Genomic DNA, 27,528 nt, shown 5'->3' with positions numbered 1-27,528 from the left:
ACTGTATCACTGAACCCCTCCCCTGTTCAGGCTACCCTTTCTCCCCTCCAATATCACCAAGTCAACCCAGAAATGAACTCCAGGGCACAGAGAGAGCTCCTTTAGTTCTGGCTCAAAGAATGAGAATAGGAACTCCTAACACTGAGAGGAAATATGAAAATCCCTCCATTTCCTCATCTTTCCCCCCTTCTCTTGAGCCACTGGCAATCATACAATGTCCACAGAAGCGACTGGAATGAGAAACTGTGAGAGCTACCCTCTGTTCAAGGGGAAGTCCTCATTTTTCCCTCTCTCGAGTCTCCCAGACAGTGATGGGAGTACAAGACAGAGCAGGGTAACTACTTCCACAGCTTTCAACCCAGAAGAGAAAAGATAAACCCCGAGGGAACTTAAAAAATACAGGAGGAATCACTGAGGAGAATTCAAGAAAGCAAGCTGTGAACACCCTAGCCCATGCATGCATGCAAAGGTCTGATGCTCTTCAGGACCAAAGACTAAAACTCACACTAATAGAGACCACTGCACAGGTTTCAGACTGGCACGCACCAGAAAACAGGTTGAAATAGCACTGTGAAGCCTCTGAAAAATGAACGGACACGGGAACCACACCTCACAGAAGTAGGGTTGGAACCAGCAGCCTGAACTTGTCAGCAAAACTAAAAACTTTTGCTCTGCAAATGACACTGAGAGAAAAATGAAAATACAAACTACAGACTGGGAGAAAACACTGGCAAATCATGTATCTGACAAAGGACTTGCACCCAGGATATGTATAATTCTCAAAACTCAACAGAAAGGAAAACCATCTGATTTTTTTTTTAATGGGCAAGACTTGAACAGACTTATCCAAAGAAGATAAACACACAGGAGACGATTCTCCATGGTTTCTCACATTTCTGTACAAGGGGCCTTTGTAATTAAGACTATCTCAAGAAAGTTTGCATATCCAACATTCTCAGAAGGAATATCTTCTGCTTCCCTTCAGAGCAGAAGACAAGTTTGTTTACTGTCAAGTAAAATAGAATATTACCCTCCAGGTCAAAAGTCAGGTGGCTTTGTTTGCTGCCCATTGTAAAGAATTTGAGTTCCTTAAGCTTAGGTTCCTCGGCTGTGACACCAGCCCCATGGGGCTTGGGACCAAAGGTAGCCCACGTGAGATGAAGCTTGTTTTATTTACGTCCTGTGAATAATGAAGTCCTTTGTCTCCGATTCCAGAGTCTCATGACTTCTGCCAGCATCTATGAAACTGGCAGGCTAACTGGTTACATTTCAGACGGTAAGAACCCATGTCAGTCACATCGCCTTGACAACGTGGCAGCTAAGCACATGAAAAGTAGTTCAATATTATCATCCGTCAGAGAAATGCAAATTGAAACCACCATGAGACATCCATTCACACCTACTAGAAAGGCTAAAATTAAGGACAATACCAAGTGCAAGCAAGGATGCAGAGCAACTAGAACCCTCCTGCTGCTAAGTTGCTTCAGTTGTGTCCGACTCTTTGACCCCATAGACAGCAGCCCAACAGGCTCCGCCATCCCTGGGATTCTCCAGGCAAGAACACTGGAGTGGGGTGCCATTGCCTTCTCTGAGAACCCTTCTGCCGCTGCTGCTAAGTCACTTCAGTCGTGTCCGACTCTGTGCGACCCCACAGACAGCAGCCCACCAGGCTCCCCTGTCCCTGGGATTCTCCAGGCAAGAACACTGGAGTGGGTTGCCATTTCCTTCTCCAATGCATGAAAGTGAAAACTGAAAGGGAAGTCGCTCAGTCGTGTCCAACTCTTAACGACCCCATGGACTGCAGCCCACCAGGCTCCTCCGTCCATGGGATTTTCCAAGCAAGAGTACTGGAGTGGGGTGCCATTGCCTTCTCCAGAGAACCCTCCTAGTGGGATGCAAATAGTACATCTACCATGGAAAACGATTTGGTAATTTCATTAAAAGTTAGATACACTTAACATACAACCCAGCAGTCCAGTTCCTAGTTACTTCCTCCAGAGAAATAAAACTGATGTTCACTCAAAAATCTATACAGTGTTTCTAGTGACAATATTTATGACCAGTTAAAAAATGGAAACAACCAAAATATCCTTCAGTAGATGAATGAATAAACAAACTGTGGCACATCCATGCAATGGAATGCTACTTAGAAAAAAAAAGTAAGTGATGCTACACCAAACAACTTGGGATGAATTCCCGAATGCTTTATGCTGTGTGAATGAAGCCAGTTTAAAAAATTTATGTACTCTATAATCAGTGTGTTAGAAACTGATGTTAGGGCGGGAGTCTATAAATGAACAGCACAAGAAACTTTTTTAGAGGTAATAGAACTGTACTGAGATGTATTATGGAGGTGTTCACATAAATCTATACTTTTTTTCTGGCTTCCCAGGCAGCTCAGTGGTAAAGAAACCACCTGCCAATGCAATGAGCCACAGAAATGCAGGTTAGATCCCTGGGTTGGGAAGATGCCCTGGAGAAGGAAATGGCAACCCACTCCAGTATTCTTGCCTGGGAAATCCCATAGACAGCAGAGCCTGGCAGGCTATAGTCCACAGGGTCCCAAGAGTCAGACATGACTTGGTGGCTAAACCATCACCACCACCAAGGACAGACAGGATTTAGATTTATCGTACTTATCATTTAGTAAATGAGGCTGAGCTAGAAAGAAGGTTAATGAAGTCTAGTCAAGATTCTAGAATGTTAAACTGAGAAATTTTAAAGACCATCTACTTTCTTCTATTATAATACAGATAAAGACATTGAGACTGCGAAGCTATAATCTGTTCGATCAAAAAGGTAGTAAGTGGCAGGGACATCACAAAGCCTAAACTTGTACTACGTCCTGAGTTCCTCAAACTATTTTGAGAGCCTGAGCTAAACTCACCATCATCAGCCTGTGGTCCTTCAATTTCAAGAGAAGTAGGCAAAAAGAAATATCTACTTTTTTCCTTTTTATTCAGTAAGCTTAAAATTTTGTTTTTATACTACAAAGACGATAGCACAGCTGTTACTAAAATGAACATATTTTAGAGAGGCTACCTAACATAGGTGTCAGCAACTTCCCTTTCCTTGGGGAAGTGTTCCCCAAATGTAAATCTCTAAATCTACAGGTTGCCATGTTTGTATATGTGCACCCCCCTCCCCCCAACTTCAGGGCCATGGTCGACGCAACCAGAGGTGGATACATGACCCAAAATGAAGTTCTGGAAATGAAACTCAGTCTGGATTGTTCTTTTGAATGATGGAGAAGCTGAGGCAGGACCACCTTCCAACAAGCGGTCTGAGTAACAGGATAATCAGTCTGCAGACTGAAATAGATACACAACAAGAAGCAGAGAAAAGTGGTAGAAGAAAAATATTCTCTAGGTCCCGAGGGGCTTCCATTTCTCAGTTCCAACCCTTTGCTAAGGTTTGGCTGCCTGCCTACCTTCAGATTCTGAAACACATCCCTTGATTCCTGACTGCTTTTTCCTTTTGCCAACTCCAGTACAGCCTATTTGCACCCAAAGTGAAAGTGAAAAGTGAAAGTGAAGTCGCTCAGTCGTGTCCAACTCTTTGCGACCCCGTGGACTGTATGTAGCCCACCAGGCTCCTCCATCCATGGGATTCTCCAGGCAAGAATACTGGAGTGGAGTGCCATTTCCTTCTCCAGGGGATCTTCCCGACCCAGGGATCAAACCCAGGTTTCCTGCATTCCAGGCAGACGCTTTAACCTCTGAGCCACCAGGGAAGCCAAGTACTATGCTAGAGCTCAAAAAACGTAACTGTGAAGACTACTTCACATATACTAAGGGCTCAACAGGTTAACATGAAAACAACAATAATAGCTATGAGTCTATGAAGACCAACTTGATGTATACACGAGAACATGGAGATCGGTCAAATACGCACTCAAATCCCAGCTCTGCAATGTGACTTTGGACAAAATATTTCTGAAACTCCCATTCATACCCCTCTATCCAACTTCTGCGCCTATCATTCTCTACCTATTTACAAATCTAAGCCTCACAGGCCTTGTGCTCCCATGACGTTCACTCTGCTGTTAACCTGTGATTATGCTACCTCATATGACCAAAAAAAAAAAAACCTTTCCAGATAATTAAGATTACTAATCAGTTGACCTTAAAATAGAGATTATCCTGATTTTCCAGGTGTACCTAATATAAGCACATGAACCTTAGACGCAGAAGACAACAGGAACCCAGAGAGTCAAAACAATCTTGAAAAAGAATGTAGGAGGACGTACGTTACCAATTTCAAAACTTACTACAAATCCATGATAATCAAAACAGCATGGAACTGGCACAAGGACAGACACGTGGATCAATGGGATAGAACTGTGAGTCCAGAAATAAACTCATCAAACTATGGCCACAACTATCAAATGGAAGCGTCCTCTCAACAAATGATGCTGAGATACCACACATACAGAATGAGGTCAGACCTTTGCCTTACACCATACAGAGAAATTAAAAATTGATTAAAGAGCTACTGGTGGTCCAGTAGCTGAGACTCTGTGCTCCCAATGCAGGGGGCCCAGGTTCAATCCTCAGTCAGGAAACTAGATCCCTTGTGCCACAACTAAGGGTTGGCATGTGCAACTGAAGAGCCCACATGCTGCAAGAGACTGGAGATCCCACGTGCCACGATCAGAACCAGTGCAGCCAAAAGAAAGAAAGAAATGAATAAATATATATTTTAAAAAGACCTAAATGCGAAAACTAAAACTATAAAAACTCTTGGGAAAAAGCACAGGTAAAATTTCATGATTTTAAACTTGGCAAAGATTCTTAGATGACACCAAAAGCATAAACAATAGAAAAGATAGACAAATTGTAGCTCATGAGAACTAAAAGCTTCTATGCTTCCACAGATCCCGTCAAGAGAGTGAAAAGACAACCCACAGAAAGGGAGAAAATATTTGCAAATCATGAATCTGATAAAGAACGTGTATCCAGAATATATAAGGAACTGTTACAACTCAATATTTTAAAAGATAAATACTCCAGTTATCAAAATGGGTAAAAGAGCTGAACAGACACTTCTCCAAGGAAGACATACCAATGATAAGTAAGCACATTAAATGACTTCTGACATCATTACTCATTAGGAAAATGAAAAACCACTTCGCACTCAATTAGATGGCTAGTATTAAAAAGCAAGATAATAACAAATGTTGACAAATATGTGGAGAAACTGAAACATTCATACACTGCTGATGGGAATGTAAAATGGTGCAGCTGCTTTTGGAAACCATCTGACAGTTTCTCAAATGATTTTAATTAGAGTTACTGAGCAATTCCACTCCAAGGTATATGCCCAAGAGAAATGAAAACATATGTCCCCATAAAAACCTGTATATGAATGTTTATATCAGCAATTCCCTAATAGTCTAATGATGTTGAAAACAACCCAAATGTCCATCAACTGATAAATCAACAAAATGTAGTACATTCACACAATGAAGTATCAATATTATTCAGCCATAAAGAGGAATTAAGTACTGACACACGCCACAACAGGACTAACCTTGAAAACATTTGCTAACTGAAAGAAGCCAGTCATAAAAGACAACACATTATATGATCCCATTCGTATGAATGTTCAGAACAGGGAAGTCTAGAGAGAAAGCAGAATAATGGTTGCTTTGTAACTCAGGGGGGGACAGAGAGAGATAGAATGAAATAAGGAGACAGCTAAAGGGCATGGAGTTTCTTTCTGAGGTGATGAAAATGTTCTAAAGTTGGTGTGGTCAAGGCTGCTTTTGAATTGTGCTCTTTAAATGGGTGAATCCTATGGTATATAAACTATATTTCAAGAAAATTGTTTTTAAAATATAAAGCAGAAGAGGATGACAGAGAAATCAAAGAGAGTCAAAGAACCCTTGTTGGCTTTGAAGAGAAATATAAGAAATGTGGGTGGCTTCTAGAAGCTGAGAAAGACCCCTGGCTGACAACCAAGGAAATGACAACCTCGGTCATAGAACTTTATTGAACTCAATTCTACCAACATTTGAGTATGCCTAGAAGCAGATTCTCCCCATAACCTCCAGGTAAGAGCCCAGATCAGATGACATCTTAATTTTGACCTCCTGAGAACCTTCACGGAGCACAAGCTGAGCTGCCAGGAGTTCTGACTTACAGAACTTTGGGTGCTGTTTTAAACTGCTGAGTGTGTGGTAATTCATTATGGCAACAACAGAAAGCTAACTTAGGACTCCTTTCAAGTTCTCTCTTCTGGGAACCTTTGCAAGTGTGTTCTAATGCCTAGAAGCTGTGACTCTGTTCATAAGGTAATTTCCCTCTCATCAGTTAGGTCTCAGCTTTCACTCTTTCTAAAGTAGTACCTATGCCAACAAAGGTCCATCTAGTCAAGGCTATGGTTTTTCCTGTGGTCATGTATGGATGTAAGAGTTGGACTGTGAAGAAGGCTGAGCATCAAAGAATTGATGCTTTTGAGCTGTGGTGTTGGAGAAGACTCCTGAGAGTCCCTTGGACTGCAAGGAGATCCAACCAGTCCATTCTGAAGGAGATCAGCCCTGGGATTTCTTTGGAGGGAATGATGCTAAAGCTGAAACTCCAGTACTTTGGCCACCTCATCCGAAGAGCTGACTCATTGGAAAAGACTCTGATGCTGGGAGGGATTGGGGGCAAGAGGAGAAGGGGACGACAGAGGATGAGATGGCTGGATGGCATCACTGACTCGATGGACATGAGTCTGAGTGAACTGCGGGAGTTGGTGATGGACAGGGAGGCCTGGCGTGCTGCGATTCATGGGGTCACAAAGAGTCGGACACGACTGAGCTACTGATCTGATCTGATCCCAACCAACCCAAGCCTCACCTCCACCCCAGGCCCACAATTATTTCTCCATATCCTATCTCTAACAAAGCAGGGTAAGCAAAGGTATGCAGGAAGAGTTAACCAAGCAGGCCTGAGTTGCTCAAATCATGCACATTCTCACTTTCAGAAGGGCCTGTTTGTGTGGCTGACTCTTGGCCAGCTCCTGGGAACTGAGGTCTTAAGAGTGAGTGCCCTTACAGACTCACTGATCAGGGTGTTCTGTATGCTCATAGTCTTGATCCACATTGTGCCAACCTGTCTAACCAGTCTGTGCAGACTGTACACTGTATGGCGTGTACTGTGCAAGGTCCAGTGAATACTGCTTTCCTTTTGGGGGTCAGTCATAAAGGTGCTTGTGCCTGTGTGACCAGCCTCCAACAAAAACCCTGGAAACTTAGTCTTAAGTGAACTTCCCCAACAGAAAATTTCACACCTGGCGCTAGAGTTTGCTGCTGAGGGATTAAAAGCATCCTGTCAACTCCACTGGGAGATGACTTTTGGAAGCTCACATCTGGTATCCTCCAAATTCTGCTCAATGCACTGTTTTCCTTCATCCATCCCATTTCACTGTATGCTTTCACTGCAATAAAACAACCAACAATACAGGAGTTCTTCAAGTCCTTCTGTGAATTACAAGACCTGGGGAACAGTCCTAGGGTCTACCCATACAGGATGTGATTACAAAGGGATAGCATAAGGGAGTTCTTAGTGGTAACAGTTCAGTATCTTGACTATGGTGGTGGTTATAGGAATCTACGTATGTGATAAAATGGCATAGAACTATAATACACATTGAAAGATGTCAACTTACTACAACTGTACTACAGCTAGCTATGCAAGACATAACCACTGGGGCAACCTAGGTGAAAAGAATACAGGACCTCTCCGGATTATTTTTGCAACTTCTTGCTAATCTGTAATTTAAAATGAAAACTTTAAAAAAAAATTCCACTTAAAGTCTATTAAGTAAAAACACCTATGACTAAACAGGGAAGCCTGGTGTGCTGCAGTCCATGGGGTCACAAAGAGTAGGACATGACTGGGCGACTGAACAACAACATGATTGAACCAGTGTGTATCAGACAGTTGTACACAGCACTCAGATCATTTCTGTTACTAAGTATGGAAAACAAAGCAAGCAAGTAAGCCACCAAAAAGAACGTACATCCCATGATCCAAAGGTTATGCAGTGGTAATGAAGCTGTTCTGGTGGGCAAAGCAGGTACAGTCAGCACACCCAGGTTAGACATCAGAGCTAGAGACGCCATACCCTCTTCAGCTAGGGAGAAACACAGGGGGTCAATTCTGAGACTCAATTCTGTCTTTCCTGGGCAGAAAGACCTATCCCTTCCCAGATGGGCCACAACCCAGAGGTGAGCTACCATCAGCTCTGCACCCAGGAGGGAGGTCAGGGGGAGCACACCCAGTTCCTGTCCGAGCTCTGCACACCAAGTAGACTTTTACTGAGCAACCTGGGCATAGAAAGCGCGTAATTCAACTGGCCTACTCATACCAGGGAGGATGGAGTAAGAATGATCTCTACTGCTGAGATAGCCGAGACTGCTGTGAGTTCTGCCGCAGGGCTAGGACTCAATCTGGACTGAGTACCCTGAAAAGGGCCAGAGGAGTACAGAGTCCACAGAGGTGTGTCTGTTCTTCCTTAAGGCTCTGCATGCAAACCAGGTTCATTTCGTAAAACCAAACCAAAAAATACTCTGTACATCTGAGTAGTTTCCCATTATCTTCCTTGTGAGAGGCCTGCTTCCTTTTCTTAGGTTCAATGTCATGTCCTCACAGATCATTCCTCTGGGCAACGCACCTGGGATTTGCAGAAAACATCCAATCAACTCTACTAAAATAATAAACTGTCCTTGAACCTCAGATAAGAAATGGAATTTAAAGTTAAGCTTTTCCCCTTAAATTTTTTTTTTTATAGTTACAGAAGTAAAAGATGGTTACTCTAAAAACCCTAAGATATATACAGCCATAGAAAATAAAGAAAACATTCCTCCCAAGACAGCCACTATGTTCTCATAGTGCTTTCTCTACTCATCATGACCTCATTTATTTATTCAACAAATATTTATATACTGATTTATATAACAGGCACCTAGGATACAAATGTAAGTAAAAATAATGTTTCAGTTCTCATAGCACTTACTGTCTAGAAAATGTGACTATATAGCTAGAAGCCCTATATTTGGCAAAACTAATACAATTATGTAAAGTTTAAAAATAAAATAAAATTAAAAAAAAAACACTATGAACATTGAGGAGTTAATTTTAAAATTACTAAATTTCATAAATGAATTTTTATTTATATGAAAAAGCTACATATGTGTACATGAAATCTATGAAACTCTTATAATAACCTAACTATAAATTAGGAAATATAAAAAGAGATCTCATTCCCAATAGTATCAAAATGTAAAAACATCTAGGAACTATTTTAATAAGAAAACTAGGGACTTTCCCTGGAGGTGCAGTGGTTAAGACTCTGTGCTTTCACCGTGTGTCGGGGCGGGCGGGGGGAGCCGGGGAGTCGATCCCTGGTTGAGGAACTAACATCCTTCATGCCACACGGCTCACTGTGTGTGTGTGTGTGTGTGTGTGTGTGTGTGTGTGTAAAAAGTAATTATTCATCTGCATAAAAATACTGAGATATAAAGAAGGCTTAAGTAGTTGGCAAGACATACCAAGACACAGTATGAGAAAATTAAATATTTTATAAATAAGCAAATGTTTCCAAATTTTTAAGTTTTCTATAAATAACAATAGAATTCCAAAAGACTCTTTTGAACTTGACAAAATTATTCCATATCTGGGGACTTCCCCGGTGGTTAGGACTCCACATTTCCACTGTCCACTGCACAGGGCGAGTGACAAATCCTGGTCAGGGAACTAAGACTCTACATACCAAATAACACAGTCAAAAAAAATTCCATGTTTTATCAGCAATAATACATAGGCAAGAATTTTTAAAAATATTCTAAATTAATTTAATTTACTAAATTTTAATTTTCTGCAAACTAGTTGAAACACTGTGAACTTAGCAACAGAACTAGCAAGTCACTAGAGTTGACCCCCAAATGAATTGCTAATACATAAAATAATTTATTACTAATATAATATTTAATATATTCTGTGCCTCTAATATAATAATTAGAGGAAGGAGAAGGGAAGAATGTTCAATAAACAATGCTGGAATTACTGGTCAGCAATCTAGTACCCCCCAAAGTTAACTACAGGTACCATAAAGAGTTAAAGTTCTTTAAAGACAAGTGAAAAAATAGAAAGAACTAAAATTAAGTATTTATGAAACTTCTAAAGACGTGAGGGCTATCTAAGCTTACAAGCTGCAGGAGAAATCAGAAAGGAAACAGATTTGAATAACTAAAGTGAAACATCTACCTAGTTTTTAAAAGATCCCATCTTAGAACCAAAATACAAAGGCAAATAAGAGACCAGGAAAACTATTTTAAGTAAAGAGGACAAGAGAGTATTTTATCATATTTAGAAATTATATTAATAAAATTTATAAATCTAAGGATTTGAGCAGACCATTCGCAAAATGGAAATAGCTTCCTAGGAACAGACATGGAATGTCAAAGGGTGTATGCCTTGTAAACTTTGATTTATATCCCCAAACTGGTCTTACAAAAAGGTCATACCTATTTACATTCCCACCTACAATGATCTACTTTGCCAAAAACTCAGAAAAGCTACATTATTAGTCTTTAATCACTGCCGATCTGAGAGGCAAAAAAGGAGAAGCATTTCTTGTTTTAACACATATGTCCTTAAATTAACCATCTTTATAGATACTTATTGGTCATTAGCATGCTTTCTCTGAAGAATTAAACTGTTCCTGTTCTTTGTTCATTTTCTCTGACATCTTTTTTCTTTTAACAGGTGCTCTTTCTATGTCCTCTTTTAGTCCTTGACTTTACATGTTATGAAGATACTATAAGTTTAATCAAAGACTGTACACGTTTCACTGACTTTCATAGCATGAAATACATTGCCTCCAAAATGAATGTGAATGTCACACAGAGAATTAGTGGCAGAGTTCCAATGTTAAATATAACAAGACAAAAGTATCCAAACACCCAAATAATTTCAAACAATAGTCAACCCCATGGAGTATAATGTACAGTTTATGTTGTTGAAATGAGCAGAGCCAGCAGAGCAGCATTCTTGAGGAATTAACTCCAGGCAACAATCTTCTATTGTATGTCACACCCTCGTCAGTGAAGTGAAATTATGACTCCAATCTGAGCGTGCCATTCCTGAGGTGAGTAGCTCAAAATTACACACAAAATAACCTGGCTGCTCAGGTCTACTTCTACCAGGCTCTATCCCTTCTTCTTCCACAGAAGCAGCCATTTCTCAACTGGTCAGTAACACAAAGTAACAGCAAACTACAATATGTAAAGGTGGCTTCAGTGATCAAAGGGTTCTGGTTTTGCAAAATTATACCTTCATTTTAGCTTTGCTGCAGCCATTTCATCCTTCGCCAGTTGCTATCACTGGGCTAGACATACATGGATCTATGAGATAAGAGAAGTACAAAAAACAACTGCCTGGAATGAGATGTATTTATTCAGACTTGTTAGAGGGCTCAAATAAATATCTGTATTATATTCTAAGCTTGTGAGAAAAATGCCTTGTTGTGTAACAATAAATTAAACTGCAGAAACTTTCAAAAGCTGTTAAAACAATCCCATCTGCTATGGGTTGAATTGTGACCTCCCAAAAGACAGGCTGGACCCCAATAATGTGAATGTGACTAGATTTGGAAACAATGTCTTTGCAAATGTAATTAACATGAAGTCATACTGGATTAGAGTGGGTCCTAAATCCCATGACTGGTATCCTTACAGAAGGCCCTGGGAGACACAGAAACACGCAGAGGCCACGTGGCCACAGAGGCAGAGACTGGAAGAACATAGCTACAAGCCAAGAAACTCCAAGGCCTGCAGCAACCATCTTCCCTACAGCCTTCAGAGAGAGCATGGCCCTTGCTTTTAGACGTCTAGCCTCCAGAACTACCAAAAAACCCATTAATTTCTGTCATTTTAAGCACCTAGTTTGTGGTAATTTGTTACAGCAGTCCTGTAAACCAATTAGAACTGTTGTAAATTCCAGAAATAATTGAAAGAAATTAGTCTTTCACTAGTTGACACAGACCTGTGGATCCACAGCATCACTTCCTCTTTACAAATAGGCTGATCATACATCCCAGTTAATGGTAACAGTCCTGACATAAAAGCATCCCTTTGGTTCTCAAAAGTGACTGTTTTCAATAACAAGGTACACAGTCATTCTATTCACGAACAAGTCTAGAATACCCTTCTGTTCATCGGCCTTCAAATCCCACCCTATTTCAAATGTCTGACTCCCCTTCCCCCACTGACAGAATAATTCCATCTCTCTGGCTCCTATAGCATTTTTTTTTTTTTAAGATTTATTTACTTATTTGTTTGACTGTGTCAGGTTTTAGTTGCGGCACATGGGATCTTCGCTGCAGGCTCTTTTGCTGCGGCACAAGGAAGCTTCAGTTGCAGTGCACCAGCTCCGTTGTTCTGCAGCAGCATGTGGGGTCTTAGTTCCCTGACCAAGGATCAAACCCAAGTCCCCGGCACTGCAAGCCAGATTCTCAACCAGGGCAGTCTCCCTAGAGCATTTTATAACTACAGCTATTACAACACTCATGTTCTATTACATTTACTTACTAACTTGTCCATTCCATGTGTGTAGACAACACAGCACCAGGAACAGAATGAGTACTCAATAGGTATCTTCTAGATTTATTAAATGATTTATTCATAAGACTCACAAAGTAACTGCTTAGAGAGTTTTCTTTCCCTTTTGTCCCTTGTGAAAATTTTTTTTAAAAAAGAAAACCTAACTAAAATAGGTATCAAGAAGGCCTGTAAAGGGAGCTCTCACGTGCTACTACTTCCCTCGTCATCCTCATCATCAATTACCTCAAACAGGAAGACATCAATTACCCTGCAGGAAAGACGTCAGTTACTGACTGCAACAGAAGAGATGTACCTTGCACTTCCAAACAGGAAGTGCACTACTTTATTACCTCAGCAAGAGAAAGACTTCCTTCTTTCCCAGCAACCGGCCCAGCCAAAAGAAAATGCTGTAGCTCAACCAATGAGAAGCTAGGGTCACCTGAGCTTTTACTTTCCTCCAATGAACTTTCATTTTTCCTTGCTGATGATGACTTCCTTTCCTGTCCCTGCTGCTTACTACAGAAGCCTTCCACATTGTGTAACCTCTCAAAGTATCTCTTTGTCAGAAGAGATGCTGCCTGATTCATGAATCATTTGATAAAGCCAATTAGATCTTCATTTACTCGGCTAAATGTTGGTTTTAACACCCCTATATACCCTCTAGCGTTCAACTGTAGGAGGTAGGAGAAACTTAAACAGCCAAACAACTAACTTCTAAGGCAGTGGTTCTCATATTTTAGCATGCATAAGTATCATGCTTGGAAGACTTGTTACAACATGGATTCAGGTGGTCTGGGGGTAGGGAGGGCCTGAGAATTTGCATTCTTAACAAGTTTCCAGGTGATGTGGCTAGGAGCTCCTTGAGAACCACTGCTCTAAATTAAAGTAACTTTCCCTGATGGCTCAGATAATAAAGAATCTGCCTGCAGTGTGGGAGACCCAGGTTTGATCTCTGGGTAGGGAGGATCCAATGGAAAAAGGAATGGTTACCTGCTCCAGTATTCTTGCCTGGAGAATTCCATAGACAGAGCCTGGCTATAAAGTAAGCACCACAATTATAAAAAGATTAATTTCTTCTTATAACTTCATTCCTAGCGGGAAACTCTTTTCTGAATATGACCAAGTAGCTTGTGGCAGACCAACACTGCTGCTGAGTATTAGGAAAGTCAGCAACATTTTGAAAACCAATGTTTAAATGCATCAGAAAGCAGCGGAAGCAACCAAGACTAGAAGGCTCTAGATTCTGGAAAAAGGGAAGAACTGTAGAGAATCCAAATGACGTACTGATGATTCTGGGGCAAAAAGCTGAGAATCAAGACTTTCCTTCTGCAGAGGAACCATGAGAGCTTTTGGTAGAGATGAAAAGCAAGACTCCACAGGTCAAGATCCCAGTGAAAGAGGAGAGTTGAAGAACCGGGCCTGACAAAAGGCTGGCCTTCTCCTGAAGACATTTACCAAATTCTGCAGTTGCACAAAGAAGGCTTCAAAACAAAACTAAAAGCCCCGAAAATCAAGAGTAGAGTTTTCAACAACCTCACTGCTCTCAGCAAAGATTAGAGCAGAGAAGCTACCAGGAGGAGGGATCCCTGGGAATTTATGAGAGTATCAGTTGGAAGCCCTGGATGGCTGGCTACTTGCTAACATTAAAGGCAAACAGCATTAAACACAAACTAAAGAGAATCCCTGCCGTACCAAACCGGCAACACAATCTCAACCATCAACTCAGCCCCTAACAGGATTAGGTGATGAGCCCCTACTCTACCTGACTAGCAAAAAGGATGAGGGATTTCCTCTCTGAAGCAGAAGCATCTGGAACTTCATTTTATTCATAATGCTCAGCATTCCTATAACTAAAAACCAAAAGGAAAAAACAGAAACAGATGTTCAGATAATCCAGACATTGAAGTTAACGGAAAGACTTTTAAATAACAATGGCTTAAATTTCCTATTTTAAAAAACAGGGGAAGAAAGAGGAAAGAACATATAAAAATATGAAGAATTTCAACTGAGAACTGGAATCTATAAGAATCAAATTGAAATTCTAGATCTGAAAAGTATATTAACTAAACCTAAGAATTCAAAGGGTAGATTTAGGCACAGATCAAGGACTTCCCTGGTGGTCCAGTGGTTAAGACTCCACACTTACACTGCAGCGGACACGGGCTTGATCCCTGGTGGGGGAACAAAGATCTTCCACGCCACACGGTGTGGCCAAAAAAAAAGGAAAAAGGAGCAGATTGGGGAACACTGTGAAAAAGTCTACCAGGTGTTCCTGGTAACTTTAACTGGTTCCTTGTAACTAGAGTTCCAAAAGGAGAGGAGAGAGTAAACAGGGTAGAAGTAATACTAAGAGGAAAGAATGCACATTTCCAAATATAGTAACAATTACACTAATAGACTAACAATTCTAATTTAAAGACTAAAATTGTCAGACTAAAGAAATAAAAAACTAAATCGAACTTCATGATGCTTTTCTAGGATAAAGAAGGTTGGAACATATAAGGATAGAAAAAAGATACAGCAGGCAACATTGATCAAGAGAAAGCAAAGAAAGCTATACTGCTACCAAAGTAGACTTTAAGGCAAAAAGCACTACTAATGATTTCAGGATAACAGTGTCAAGCCACCAAGAAAACTCTTTTTATTTTTTTAAATAAAATTCTAATGTGAGCCAAGCGGTTAGAAATTAGTCATCACTGGGAGCTAAGAACACACTGGCTGAAACCAATTTTGTTTAGGAAATCTATGACAACTCAAAGAAGGACAGAACTACAAAGTTACATGGAGCTTAAATACCAGTCTTCTTTGCAGTACAATAAAACCCACTTATGTTATGACCAACCTAGATCGCATATTCAAAAGCAGAGACATTACTTTGCCAACAAAGGTTTGTCTAGTCAAGGCTATGGTTTTTCCTGTGGTCATGTATGGATGTGAGAGTTGGACTGTAAAGAAGGCTGAGCGCCGAAGAATTGATGCTTCTGAACTGTGGTGTTGGAGAAGACTCTTGAGAGTCCCTTGGACTGCAAGGAGATCCAACCAGTCCATTCTGAAGGAGATCAGCCTGGGATTTCCTTGGAAGGAATGATGCTAAAGCTGAAACTCCAGTACTTTGGCCACCTCATCCGAAGAGCTGACTCATTGGAAAAGACTCTGATGCTGGGAGGGATTGGGGGCAGGAGGAGAAGGGGACGACAGAGGATGAGATGGCTGGATGGCGTCACTGACTCGATGGACGTGAGTCTGGGTGAACTCCGGGAGTTGGTGATGGACAGGGAGGCCTGGCGTGCTGCGATTCATGGGGTTGCAAAGAGTCGGACACGACTGAGCGACTGATCTGATCTGATGTACCTTATGGTGAGTTCTGAAATGCTTACACAAAATATTAAAATCGCTTTAAAATCATGAAATAACGGGTAGATAGTTGAAGACAACACACACACACACATACACACACACACACACACACACACACACACACTGAAAAGGCAATGTACTGAAAAGGTAAAAATTCTTCTTTAGGGAAATAGCCTACAACCTCTCACGGGTAACATCAACAACAAAATCTGCCTGCAATCTGTCCTCAAGCACACATAAGAATAAAAGTAGGCTCCTGAAATGAACTTATTTACAAAACAGAAATACTCACAGATGTAGAAAACAAACCTACTGTTACCAGGGGGGAGAAGAGGAGAGGGATAAACTGGGAGATTGGGACCTACATACACACATATTATAAAACAGATAACTAATAAGGACCTACTGTATAGCCCAGGGAACTCTATTCAGTACTCTGTAATGGCCTATATGGGAAAAGAAATTGAAAACTGATTCACTTTGCTGTACACTTGAAACTAACACAACACTGTAAATCAACTATATGTCAATAAAAGATAAAAATAAAGGGGCTTCTCTGGTGGTCCAGCAGTTAAGAATCCCGCCTGCCACACAAGGGACACGGGTTTGAGTCCTGGTCCGGGAAGATCCCACATGCGCAGGGCAGTTAAGCCTATGCACCACAACTACTGAAGCCCAAGCGCCTCGAGCCTGTGCTCTGCAACAGAAGCAGCCACAGCAATGGAAGCCCAAGCCCACAACCAGAGCAGCTCCCGACTCTCCACAACTACAGAATGCCCACTTGTAGCAATGAAGACCCAGCACAGCCATAAATAAAATTTTTAAAAAATAAAATGAAAGTAGGCTTTGGGAGAAAGTGCTGTCTCCCTTATACAGCTGACATTCAAAGGACTTAAATACTGAATTGCAATATTGTCTCTCATCAGACATTCTATGTCCTGGAGCAGGTGTTTTGTAAACATCACATGATGTTCTGTAAAGGTATCAGCAGCTAGCATATGGTATGAAAATACTTTGCCATCTGATTATTGCTTATAAATGATATTTAAGATGTGTCCATTCACAACTATACAACATTTGAAACTCCAGACAAATGAAATCTACACACTTATCACACTACTGTCCCAACCACAAAGGCTAATTAATTTCTATAAACAAAAATGTAATCCAATTCACTAAGTAAAAGCCAAGCATATTACTTCTTAAGACATTAATTATAATGGATTTTGGACACTGTTTCATCAGCCTACTTTTTTTGTTGTTTTCACAATTTTATTTTGTATTCTTCTTATAATATCCTATTCAAAACTTAGGTCACTAACTCAACTAATTTTTCAGGAACCTATTTAACTACAATGACAAAAGTACTATGGAAATGCAATTAAGGAAACACCATGTTACATAACTATATTTAGACAAGGACAGTTCCACCCATTGTTTACTATCAAGGATGAATAAGGATGTTCTCTACTCTTTAGTTCCGTAGGCTAGGTCACAATTTACAATATCCTGGAGGAACTATATTACAATACTTCAAAATAAAATGATGTGAAATTAAACTGGAATAGTCTCATATGAAAACTCACAATAAATAATGGTTTACTTATCTGTACAACTCTAAAATGCAATACAATTCCTAATAAAACACAAAATGAGATTAATAACACATAACAATATCATAACATAACAATAATAACACCTCACAATATCACTATAAAAGTATAACCTAAATGTGTCCTAAATTGTAGCAGTGGGATCACCAGCTCAAGTTTTACTCTATAAATATAGACCTCTCTTTTCAGAATGGCACACTATCTTTACAACTATATAATCGTGGTTTTCCTGCTCTCAAGACACAAATTTATAACAACAACAAAAAAGTATATGCATTTCAGATGTACACAAATGCATAAAATAATATCCCCATTTCTCTAATCCTGACAGATCCCTAGAAGGTGTATTTTTTCCCAGCTGTACAGACTATGGCCAAATGCCCTGAACTTGCAGCTCTCAGCTCATTTTCTGGATGAAGGTTCAAAATGGTTCAAGGCCCTTTTGCAGGGATGGGTTATAATACTTGCCAGTGTGTTGACCTCTACTGAAGTGTATCGTGTAGCCCCATGTGTGGGCCCAGACTAGCCCACCTCAAGTACTATAGTAGAAAGTCACAGGTGTGAAATAAGTCCACGGTGTGGACCACTGAGTCTGTCAGATTACCGAAGTTAAATTTTACCTAAGCTCAAATCTCCATCACTTCTTGTATGACCTGGAACAAGTTACTGCTCTGAATCACATTTCTTTATATTTTTCTTTTAAGAAAGGAAATAAAGGAGAAGGACAACACTGTGACAATGCATGGAAAGAGCTTATTATCAGCACATGCCTGGCTCATGCTAGCACTTGATAAGTTTGAACTAATTACTTAAAAGGTCATTTTTTAGCTTGAGGAAAAGGCAGATATATTAATTTACTGGACACTACACCTAGGATGAGCTGAGTGAATTGATTCCCTTCTTAAATATAAATTACATGCCTGGACTTTACAAGCCAATGCTCTCTGTGTTGAAGTTAACACCCGAAACCTACTTCCAGCAATGAGTCTTGGTACTCATTGGTATTTCCTCAGCTTATCTATGTGTGGAGGCAAGGTAACTTTTATTTAAATATTTATCCTTGGCAGTCTCCTCCATTTTCATACCCTCCATGATAAAGCATGCCTGATAAAAATATGGCTCTGTGATTAACCAACAACACAAAAAATATATGTACTCAAAGAATTTGTCAGGAAGCACAAACCCAAACCTCACTGCTGATAAATTAATAAAAAAGCTCCATGGAGAAACAAAATACTTATGAAAGGTAACCTGAAAACCGTGTCATCCCCATCTATACACCTAGATAATGTAAAACAGATCCTTAAATTAAATCAGTCTCAGGAGCTGAGTGCTTAGTCCACATTTTTTTTGCCAGGACCAGAACTGTTTTTATTGAATTATGTTTTGATCTTATGTCATTAACCTACACAATGAAGCAATGAGGAATTTTACTAAAAAACAAAGTAAAACACAATACAGCCCTCTGAAATGCATGCTACTTAAGGATGTAGTTAAGGGGTTTCTCAGAACAAGGAATCTTTGGGAATCCAAAGCAGAAGTTGGGTCTTGTCTTATGGTCAGTGAACCATGTAACTGATTACATTTCTTTCTGAACTGGCTACTAAAAAGCAGTCAAATATGGGGCCCTCTAACAAATACTTAAGTCTTCAGTCCAAGTACTTTGTGTACAGATTTCAATTCTGTTTCCACCTTCATTTTCCTCCCACAGTCCTGAATTCATCACCTTTTTCTGTTTCCAACAGTTAGTTGTACATATCTTTGCAAGTCATTATGAATCCTTTTGGGAACAAGGTGTGATATAAGCAAATGATATGCCCCACTTAAAAAAAAAACAACAGTAGAGCACAAGAAGATATTTTCTTGCACTAATAAACATTTATGAGCTCAATTTCTAGAGGCATTATCTTTCTTGAGCTCCCAAAGAACAAAACCAAGTGTTGTAACCAACGTTATATTTAAAATTAGGAAAGTCTAACAACAGAGGAACTATCAAAATAGGACACTTTCATTATGTATTTTTAACTGGGGTACACACAGAAATTTGCAAATATATCCCCTGTAAAAATCCCCCAAAAGTCATTTTTAAAATACAGATGAAATCACCACAAATGCAGGTATATTTGCATATTTACTCCGAATGGAAACTGAACCAACTAGCTTCAAAAATGATTTATAAAATTTCTATCCAGCTCCTTTGGGTTGCCCTCTGCCTAGCACAGGGGATGCTGCCAACCATTCTGTACTGTGAAACAGCATGGAATTTAGAGCCATAAATGCTCTTGCTGCATTCATGCTTCAGGGATTTCAGAAATCTCATTGCTGTCATTTGAAGAAAACAAAAAGCTTAAGACTCTGTTAGTGGGTAAAATTTTACTCTATCATGCACTCATACTTAACATTCTGATCATAACTTCTAACTATAAATTTATCTAATTAATTGATTATAATTATAGTCCTTCACCCACCTAGTGACCATAAACAAGTAAGCTATGCTACCAGAGATATAAAAAAAATGTTTTACTACATAATAAAAATTACACTTCCTATCCCACCGATAGTAACTTCAGCAACAACAGGAATCTCATGGGGTAACTTGAAAGCAGCACCATAAAGTACAGCATTTTCTTAAGGCATGTTAGGAGCTTTATCCAAATAACAAACAGATAAAATAAGAGCTACATAATAGTATGTGGGAAAAAGATGAGTCAACTATTATTGTTTTTCCTAAGTGTTTACTCAACAACAGTTTAGATTATTTCAAGGCATTTCAGTCAAACAAACAATATACATGTTTCCACAATTCTTTAGGACAAAAATGAACATTTAACATGACTTTCAAATGCCTGGCCTCTGTTGTGAAACTTTTTTTTAGGGTCAGTGCTGGGTTAAGAAGCCACTTAATAGCATTTCTACTCTAAGTCACAGAACAGACAAGTATGTTACACAGACATCTCCAATATTTTAGGCATGGGTCATCTCTGCTGGAGATGTCTACTTTGCAACCAATATAAACACATGTGCCAAAAGTGAAACTTGCATTGTCAAGACAGAAATTCTGTTTCTAGCCAAAGACTGACAAAAGTCCTTCTATTTGTAGCTATCTAAATAAATACTGATTAATTTTTTTTCACTGAAAATCAACATCAGAAATCCATGATGTCTCAAGTCCTCCAGGAACACTCGGTGAATGCCTGACTTGGATTGAGATGCAAGAGATAAAAGCAGAATTCCTGTTTATAGAAGTGTACAAATAAGCAAGGTCAGACACACTCAAACAATTAGTAAATGAACAGACAATTCCATTCAAACACTCAAAACACAAGCTAGCCCAGAATCAAGCACGATCCTGATCAGCCTGTTAAGACTGACATAAAAATTCCATGTTAACCAGGCAAATAAAATAACCCACCTCAAAATCCTTCCCTGGTTCTGTCACCGTCAGAGAAAAGGCCCAAGAAATTCCTGCATCTCTGCCCCTCTCTCTGCATTTTTTTCCCTTTTAAAAAACCACCTCCTGGGGAGTTACTCTCCTCTCCTCCTTTAGCTGCCCCACCCCCACATTCCCACGACCCCTAAAATTCTCACCCCACCTTGTCAGTCTGAATAGTACTCATTCTTCAGGACATTTCCAAAAATATTCCCAGGTACCTCCCTCCACACCCTGCAGTCCCTCGGGGCACCTGGGGTATGGTCCCCACCCCACCCCGCCCCTACTCTTAGCTCACTCTGCTCACCACACTGGATCTCTGCTGTCCCCCTCTCCTGAAGTAGCTAACTTCTAGAGAGAAGAAAATGATTGCTTGGGAGGTCCATAAATGTTCAAATCCTGAATACTTCTTAATCTTCCACCTAAGAACCAGTAACTCTTAAAATTATCGTTATTTATCATTAAATGGATTAAATCAAAATCTTCGGGGATCTCTGGAAAGCTTTCTTGGTACAACTATTTTAATTAGTAACTTTAATAGACTTTTTGGGGTTTGCTTTGCCGTTTTAGATTCACAGAAAAAAAAAAAAAAGTACAACTATTTTTACACACAAAACACAAAACTCTCCAGATCCAAAAAATTACTTCCCAGGTGATGCTGTAAACTCATCCTGACAAATGTTCCTGACACCTAATCAATCTCACGGCAAGGCGAGGCCCAGCGCCCACTGACACATTTCTCAACCACAGGGCTTGGTCACTGGCGCTGAGACATCACCAGCAGGCTCTGACCTACTCTCTTCCCCCCTGCCAACTAAACTTCCGTGATGGGCATCTCCTCCCAGACAGTTCAGAAGCAGGGACTTCTCCTAAAGACCCAGGCCCACAACTTCGCCCTCAACCACCGGGCCAAAGTTAGGACCAGTCTTCAGTCCCCGTGCTAGTAGCATTCTCCCAGCTCCGGGACCTTTCCCTCCGGGACCTTTCCAATACCGACGAGGCTCCCTGAAGTACCTGGCGCCCCTGACAGGCCGGGCTGCGACGGGATCCCCCAGGCGCCCAGGGCACGACCCACCCGGCCACCACCACAGGTGTCCCTCGGCACTCCGGCGACTGGACAGTGAGGAGGGAGCCGGCCGGAGGGCAGCCATCCCGCGAGGAGTGGACGGTGGCAGAACGCGGCCAAGAAACCAGACGCGCGTCTGCCCGTCGGAGTTGGGCCGGGCCGCAAAGAACTTGGCGACGAGCGCCCGAAACGGACAGTCCGAGCACGGCAGAGGATGAAGGGGGCCGACGACTACCTGGGACCGGCCAGGGCCCCGCCGCCGACCCCGCGGCTGAGACGGAGGGCGGCAGAAGACACCGGAGCTAGATGGCCCCAGCCGGGTGGACAGCCCAGACCAATGACCCAGCACCCCAACGCAGGGACGGCGCCGCCGCCACGCCGCCCCGAGCCAAGAACCGCGCCGCCCTCGCCCCCAACCCGTCTGCCCCGTACCTCGCCTCCGGCTCCACCGACGTCAGGTCAGCCGCTCTCCGCACGTCGCTAGAGGAGGTGGCCGGTACTTGTCCACAACCCGCCCTCACGCCGGCCCTCCCTCTCGCAGCCCCGCCCCCGGCGCCGCGAACGCACGCACGCACGCACGCACGCACGCCTGCACGTCACTTCCGGGGCGTGGGCGCTAACCGAAAGGATGCGGGTTTCCGTAGGAATCCGCCCTGGGTGGAGAGGGCGTGAAAGCCTGCAGCCGCAAAGCCTAAAGGCGCGGGGATGGAGATGGCTTCGACCCTGATCCCGGGGCGCTGATCTGGAGCGTTCGGGAGCCGGCGGAGAAGCCGGTGTTTCCTTGTCTTTTTCTAGGAGTAGGCGGAGGACGACGCTGCCCGTCTGACATGGCTCCTCCCATTCTTAGCTTGGAATGGGAGGTGGCGGCTGCCAAGGCTCTCGGAGAGCAGTGTTTGGGCCGGTAGATGGTTCCAGACCGCAGGAAGTGAGGCTGCCTGAGAAACTCATGAATCCCACAGCTTCACCCGGATCTTAGGATTTTTCAAGTTCTTGAGTAAAAAGACCTTAACGAGAGTGGTTGATATAGAAAACAGTTTTACAGCCGAGCGTAACTGAGTTCCAGGAGTTAAAAAGTTAGCCAGTGTCTCGCTATCAGTGGTCGAGTCATAAATGGAATCCAGTTCTCCGTGATTCCCATTTCAGGAATGTTGGAGACAGCAGCTGCCTTGTATTCTGGATGCCATCTATGGCACAAAGTGCAGCCACGATTGGGAAAAAAAAGAAAAGAGGGAAAGAAAAAAGAGAAAATGCAATACGGTGTCTGGGAGGGAGATCTGGATTAGAATCCCAGGTTTGCTAAATACTGCCTCAGTGATCTCGGACAGGTTGCCTAATTTCTCAGTCTTTGCTCATTATTTATAAAACGGAGATTGGTTCTTCCTCAGATTACTCCTAAATGCTGGAGGGTAGTAGAATATGCCACCCCAAAATATGCTTCTTTGGCATAAGGATTATTCTGAGAAAGAGACACAGAAGCCCTGAAAACAAACTAGAAGTTAACCTTTCTTAAGGGAAACGTACATTTATGAAGGAAATGGCCATTTATAAAAGTGTCTCCCTCTCTGTACCTAGCAGAGGACAACTCTAATACATTACTGGAGACTCATCAATGGAGACTGGCTTAAACTGTTTAACAGACTTTTAAGCCTGTTTTTCTTCCCCTGCTGCTGCTGCTGCTAAGTCGCTTCAGTCGTGTCCGACTCTGTGCGACCCCATAGACTGCAGCCCACCAGGCTCCCCCATCCCTGGGATTCTCCAGGCAAGAACACTGGAGTGGGTTGCCATTTCCTTCTCCAATGCATGAAAGTGAAAAGTGAAAGTGAAGTCGCTCAGTCGTGCCCGACTCGAGCGACCCCATGGACTGCAGCCTACCAGGCTCCTCCGTCCATGGGATTTTCCAGGCAAAAGTACTGGAGTGGGGTGCCATCGCCTTCTCCGTTTCTTCCCCTAGTCACCTCCATAAGTGGTCTCCACCCTCCCCTCGCGCCCCACCCCCCCCCCAACATCTTTCCTCTTTTGTCTTTACTGGACAATATTTAGGTTGGCATTCTAAGCCCTTTCCCTGGTTAACTCCTGTGTACATGTGAAGGATACATGTTAATAAATTTCTGTTTTTCTCTTGTCACTTTTATTTTATAAGGATTTCAACCAACAACTCAGAAAAGCAGAGAGAAAATTATTTTCCCTCCCCTACCACACCTAAAGTGTGCTCTGCTGAGGATAGCAGACTATTTAAAATTTAAAAAAGTACCTATGCTGAGAAGCTTACATTCTAGGGGAGAGGTGCAGGGGCTATTAATAAATCATTTACAATAGTACATAGGATAGTGGTCATTGCTATGGAGGAAAATTTTAGGGTGAACAAGAAAGCCCTGGCTGAGCAAGTGACTAGAGCAAAGGGTGAGGGAGCTAGCTATACCATTGGGTTGGCCAAAAAGTTCATTTAGGTTGTAACATCATACAGAAAAACCTGAACAAACTTTTTGGCTAACTCAGTACTATGCAAGTATTTGGGCAAGCATGTTTTAGGCACAGGGAACAGCAAGTGCAAAGGCCCTCCTGACACCAACTTGAGTAGCTGTAGCAGAGTGAATTGAAAGGAGGAAGGAGAAGAGATCAAATGGTAATGGGCAAAACAAGTAAGGGGCTAACCCCAAAGTCAGTGTGGGAGGGGACTAGCAAAAAGGACACTAGAAGGTCTAACTCGTTGAGGCCATTAATGGAACAAACTAGCACAAAACTCAGAACAGGCAATGGCAACCCACTCCAGTACTCTCGCCTGGAAGATCCCATGGATGGAGGAGCCTGGTGGGCTGCAGTCCATGGGGTCGCTAAGAGTCGGACACGACTTCACTTTCACTTTTCACTTTCATGCATTGGAGAAGGAAATGGCAACCCACTCCAGTGTTCTTGCCTGGAGAATCCCAGGGACGGGGGAGCCTGGTGGGCTGCAGTCTATGGGGTCGCACAGAGCCAGACACGAATGAAGTGACTTAGCAGCAGCAGCACAAAACTACCACATTCCGCCCTGGGAGAAGGGATGGTGGTGGTAGTGACTATTGGAAAAGGCAACAAAGGTATAGTTAACTGAGGAAGCAATGTTTTAGCTCTTGAGTTGGATGACAGGTACATGGATATTCATTGCTTTATTCTTTATTTCAATGTATGCTTTGTTTTTGCCTGTGTGTGTGTGTGTGTGTGTGTGTGTGTGTGTGTGTTAGTCGCTCAGTTGTGTCCCACTCTTTGTGACCCCATGGACTGTACAGCCCACCAGGCTCTTCTGTCCATGGGATTTTACAGGCAAGGATACTGGAGTGGGTTGCCATTTCCTTCTCCAGGGGATCTTCCCGACCCAGGGATTGAAACTGGGTCTCTTGCATTGCAGGCAGATGCTTTACTATCTGAGCTACTAGGGAAGCCCTGTTTTTGTATACTAACTTATAAAAATCAGTCCCATTGGGAAAACTGAAAAGAGGGTAAGAGTAAATCCTGGAGTGGGTCAAAAGGAAAAGAGCCAGCAAAGAAGAAGAAGAAAAAAAAAAGCAACAAGAAGAAAACTAGAAAAGAGGAGTAACGTGGAGGCTAAGAGGAGAGAGAAAGCCAAGGGACTGATCAGTCAAATTCTGCAGAAAAGTTAGATAAGATGAATCTACCCAAGAGAAATGAAAACATATTAATAGAAGTGGTTAAAGTACGCATCCTTGCCTTGTTTCCAGCCTCAGTGGAAAAACTCAGTCTTTCACCATGGTCTGATGTGGGTTTTTCATACATGGCCTTTATCATGCTGAGAAGTTTCTTGCTATTCCTAGTTTACTGGGTGTTTCTTATCATCAAAGTATATTAATTTTTAATGTAATTTTTATTGTAAAATAGACATAATGTGAATGAAGTTGGACTCCTACATAACATGTATATAAAAAATTAACTCAAAATGGATCAAAGACCTAAATGTAAGAAAATTTAGAAGGAAACACAGGGGATAAAAGCTTCATTACACTGGATTTGGCGATAATTTCTTAGATATACACCAAAGGCACAGGTAATAAAAGAAAAAATAGACATATTAGCACAAAATTTAAAACTTTTGTGCATCCAAGGTAACAGTCAATATAATAGACTATAAAGTCAACTCACAGAATAGGAAAAAGGTTTTGCAAATCCCTACCTGTGATAAGGGATTGTTATCCAGAATATATAGAGTACTCCTAAGATTCAACAACAAACCAATTTACATGATATGTCTTTCGATTTATTTATGCCTTCATTCTTTCATCAATGGTTTTGCCATTTTCAGTCTTTCGCCTCCTTAAATTAATTCCTAAGTATTTTATTCTTTTTGATGTTATTTTAAATGGAATTCTTTCCCTACTTTCCCCTTTGTTCAGTATTAGAAATGCAATTGATTTCAGTGTATTGATTTTGTACTACTATTTTTGCTTGATTCATCTATTGGTTCTAACAGATTTGTGTGTGTGTGTGTGTGTGTGTGTGTGTGCATGTGTGTGGAGTCCTTAGGGTTTTCTACTGTAAGATCACATCATCTTCAAAGACTCCTTCCTTTCCAGTTTGGATGCCTTTTCTTTCTGTCGCCTAGTTGCTCTAACTAGAACTTCCAATACTATTGAATAGAACTGGCAAAAACAGGCATCCTTAATCTAGTTTCTTATTTTAGCAGATAAGCTTTTAACCTTTCATCATTATGTATAGTGTTAGCTACGTGGTTTTTATATATGGCTTTCTTATATTTATATTCCTAGTTTTTTGAGTGTTTTTATTATGAAAGGGTATTGAATTGTGTCGCAAGCTTTTTCTGTATCAAATGAGAAGCCTGGGTAGTTTTTTCAGTATCAGTTCAGTTTAGTCACTCAGTTGTGTCCGACTCTGTGACCCCTTGGACTGCAGCACGCCAGGCTTCCCTGTCCATCACCAACTTCCGGAGCTTGCTCAAACTCATGTCCATCGAGTCAGTGATGCCATCGAGTCAGTGATTCAATATAGTGAATACCATTTGATCAATTTTTATATGTTGAACCATCCTTGTATATTCCAGGAATATAGTTTACTTGATCACAGTATGTAACTTTTTTTATATGCTGCTGAATTCGCTAGTATTTTGTTGAGAATTATTATATTAGTGTTCTTAAGGAATATTGGTCTGTATAGTTTCCTTGTATTGTCTTTATCTGACTCAGTATTAGGGCAATGCTGGCTTCACTGAATAAGTTAGAAAGCATTCTCTCCACTTTCAATTTTTTTTTTTTTTTAAAGACTTTAAGAAGGACTGATATTAGTTCTTCTTTAAACTTTTGGTAGAATTCACTAGCAAAGCCATAAAGTCTAGGGCTTCTATTTGTTGGGAGGGTTTTGACTATGGATTCAATCTCCTTACTAGTTACAAATATTTTCAGATTTTCTATTTCTTTGTGATTCAGAGTTGGTAGGATTTATGTTTCTAGGAATTAGTTCATTT

General features: G+C 41.3%; 1 protein-coding gene across 3 annotated transcripts in view; it reads right to left on the bottom strand.

Annotated features, from left to right (window-relative positions):
* The window catches only part of RABGEF1 (RAB guanine nucleotide exchange factor 1), a 50,356-nt gene extending 27,733 nt beyond the window's left edge, over nucleotides 1-22,623 (bottom strand). Inside the window, exon 1 of one of the 3 annotated variants that reach the window (XM_055562462.1) lies at nucleotides 22,491-22,623. The gene's annotated coding sequence lies outside the window, so the exon portion shown is untranslated. Of the gene's footprint in view, nucleotides 1-14,738; nucleotides 14,861-22,490 lie in introns of those variants that run through there. The other 2 variants (XM_055562464.1, XM_055562463.1) reach the window with 2 other exon arrangements.
* Between the last annotated feature and the right edge of the window lie 4,905 nt (nucleotides 22,624-27,528).

Source organism: Bubalus kerabau, chromosome 23 (assembly GCF_029407905.1).
Source record: "Bubalus kerabau isolate K-KA32 ecotype Philippines breed swamp buffalo chromosome 23, PCC_UOA_SB_1v2, whole genome shotgun sequence".
NCBI lineage: Eukaryota > Metazoa > Chordata > Mammalia > Artiodactyla > Bovidae > Bubalus > Bubalus kerabau.
The sequence above is the reverse complement of the archived record's forward strand: the minus strand, read 5'-3'. Positions and strand labels throughout refer to the sequence as shown.